The sequence below is a fragment of the Limulus polyphemus genome, unplaced genomic scaffold (genome assembly GCF_000517525.1).
Source record: "Limulus polyphemus unplaced genomic scaffold, Limulus_polyphemus-2.1.2 Scaffold4676, whole genome shotgun sequence".
NCBI lineage: Eukaryota > Metazoa > Arthropoda > Merostomata > Xiphosura > Limulidae > Limulus > Limulus polyphemus.
Window position 1 is genome coordinate 45,101 of NW_013670286.1, and position 3,242 is coordinate 48,342.

At 31.9% G+C, this 3,242-nt stretch overlaps 1 protein-coding gene across 1 annotated transcript in view; it reads right to left on the reverse strand.

Annotated features, from left to right (window-relative positions):
• LOC106471523 (dnaJ homolog subfamily B member 9-like) overlaps window positions 1-1,758 on the reverse strand; it is a 10,356-nt gene extending 8,598 nt beyond the window's left edge. Inside the window, exon 1 of the mRNA XM_013932122.2 lies at window positions 1,447-1,758. The gene's annotated coding sequence lies outside the window, so the exon portion shown is untranslated. The remainder of the gene's footprint in view (window positions 1-1,446) is intronic.
• Between the last annotated feature and the right edge of the window lie 1,484 nt (window positions 1,759-3,242).

Here is a 3,242-nt window from a genome sequence, read left to right on the forward strand (position 1 = left end):
AAGTTTTTCGCCAGACACTATTCATAGCAGAACCATCTGGAAAATGAACTATAGGAAATAGTACAGCTTATAAAATGAGTTAGATCAACGTAGGCAGGTAAGGCAATCACTGATTGGCATGTCCTTAAGCGATGTTTCCGTTTATCAACGTTATATTTTAAGATCTGTGCAAGAATTCAGCTAACAGATGTTTCCACTTATAAAAGCTATCTTCAATTTTTTACACCAGAAAAGAAGAAATATTTAACAACTTTTACAAACAGCAAGACTGTCATTCTATTAATATTAGATAACCTATACAACAAGACACAAAGTAAACGTAATTTAATATGGTCGTAAGTACTAATATTTCACACAGCACAAATGGAAAAAGTTATTTAGAAAGTAAAAATACGTTAAATCTGTTTTTCTTTGTACTGGTTTACACAGTGTTTCGTGTTTTCCATGTAAGCCTACCTGTAGTAGTATTTTTTACTTATTTCCTTATGTTTCAGTTGATAGATAAGTAATCTTGGTACAACTGTTGGATCAGATTATAAGCTTAATGATATATAGGAGTATTTGTAAGGATACAAGTACTTCCTTACTATGCTATTGTTAATTACTAAAATAAATATATTATTATCATATTAAAGTAATATTAATAATATGCCATGTACAGTTTTATTAATGATATACAGTAATCACTGCTTATTGTTAAAGTGAAGTTAAAGTATCTATACTTATTATTATATTTATGATTTTGCTCTGGAAAAAGTGGACACTTGACCACCTTGTATGTTGTTTTACTAATACTACTAATACAAACTCTATATTTCAAACACACACTTTCTGGTATTTTCCGTTCCCCATATATTTAAAGTTTAATACCAAAAATATAAATTACGAAGCAGTTTTTATTCCTAATTCTCCTTCCATACAGCCTTTAATTTTTAACCAGCATCTTTTTAACTTCTTCATTTTTTAATTTTTTAGAAAGAAAATGGGGTTAATATTTCCATATTATAATATTATTTCATAATTTATTACTAGCTGCAAGGCTAGTAAGATCGTATGGTGATTAGAAAGTCCAGTCAAAAAAACCAACTTAGGAATAACAAATAACATAAAAGTTGACAAAATCATTCTTATTGTTCTGAAAAGTCGGTAATTACTATCAAATTATTGTTTCGTCAAATTCTCACGGTAGAACTGGACGTTGAAAGTAGAACAGTGTTATAACTAATATAACTTATAAGCATATAAGAAATTATAGCCCTGTTTTCTGCTTACAACTAATATAATGTATACGTTACACTCCAGCTAAGGCCCCTAGTAGTAGTAGTACTCGAGTGGAAGTGAATAGAAAACACAGTAACATTAACATACTATACTCTTTATTTCCAATTTTTAAAATCATACATAAATTAAATAACTTTAGATTATATAACTGGTAGTGGTACTTACACTTGTTACGTAACTTGCAATAAATAGTATCCAGCAGCAAAAGTAGTCAAATATTAACGACGTACAAGTTCGTTATATTTCAATAAACTTCAACGTACTTTGTACGAACAAGCCTAACAAACAAGAATCTTTCAAGATCTCTAATATCGGTCAAACTAAATACGTTTAATGCTCTATTTTACTTTACTTTCATGGTGAACTACGTGAGGTTTATATATAAAACTCGTTTTGTCTCCGGAGGGTGGTTAAATAAAATTCTGTACACGAATCGCAACGTGATTGGCTCAGCACTCAGCGATATCCTTAAGTTACTACCGTTGAACCTTGCTACACTATATGAGTATAGTACTGCCACCTCATTGCAAACAATATTGTGCTAATTATCAGAATATGTGCCTGTAAAGCGTACTTTCATGATCAACCTTCGACTCTAGTGTTTAAAAGCTATGCCTCTCTTTTGCAGTTATTAAACTATATTATATTTGACACACAAGAAATCAACTGAATATGAAAGAAATGAGAGAAATAGAAAATTTACGAGACATTGTGTATGGTATCTGAAGAAAGCCTGAGGCGGGTAAATTATACATAGACTAAAACTTTGAAATATTGTAATCAGCTTCTAACTAGGACTTTTATTTTTAATTCGACAAAAAAGTTTTAAATTCATAGGAGTGGGTCATTGTCATATTGTATTTGAATATGACGCTTGTTTTAGAACTTCAACTCAAAGATACATGAAGATTATCTGTGCATAGCTGTTGCACCCCAGTAGCACGGTGGTATGCCTGCGAACTTGCAACGCTAGAAACCGGGTTTCAATACCTGTGTTGGACAGAGTACAGATAGCCCAATGTATAGCTTTGTGCTTAACTTCAAACAAAGCATTGCTGTCTCTAATTTGGAACCGATAAAGGGGAGCCAGTTAGTCTACAACACCCTTCGCTAATTCTTGTTGGACCCAACAGTGGGATTTCATCATCAGTTTTATGGCGCATTCACGGCTCAAAAATGCGGAGCGCGTTCTTACGGAAACTGGATATGAATCATGAACTTTTAATATTATGTTTTAATTCGTAACCATGGTCAATGCGTAACTATAATCTGAAGATGGCCAACTCCTATGAGTTGAAATGTTGTTTGTCAAAAAAATAATAATCAAATAATAAGCTGTTTATCAAAGTTCGTTGCTTTTCCCAATGGATTCCTCACTTCAGAATTAAACTACAACTTTGTTATTATTATCAAAGTGTTCCATCTTTTATACGCACTTTTGGTGCTTTTATACTTAAGAATGTATATTACAGTATTTGCTACTCTAAATTCAACTTTATTCCGAAGAGAGTAACGGAAGTTACCCGAAACCTCGAAATGAAACAACTTTTGTTAGCCGCATAAGGAAATGTTGTCAGACATCGCACAGATACCTAAACTTTAGTGTTAAACTTACAATCCTTTTGGACTCGATGTTCGTTTCCACAACCAAACTGTTAAATAAAAATTACAAAGGACAGACTGTCCTTTGTCGTCTATAGATAAATTCTTCATTTTTACTCTTAAATTTCAAATGACGCCAATAGAGAAGGTAAATAGAAATTGTTCAACTCCTAAGACGATTGGAAAAAAAGAGAAAATAATAAAATGCTAGTTTTTGAGCTTTTACTAGTCTGCTGTAAGGCAACATTACAATCCAATGTTACGACACATATTTTGGTATTTTCGCTTTATAAAAACTCGAAAGCTTTCAGGAGCCGCTATGGGAAACGTATTCTATAACCTCAGTAATATATATATAT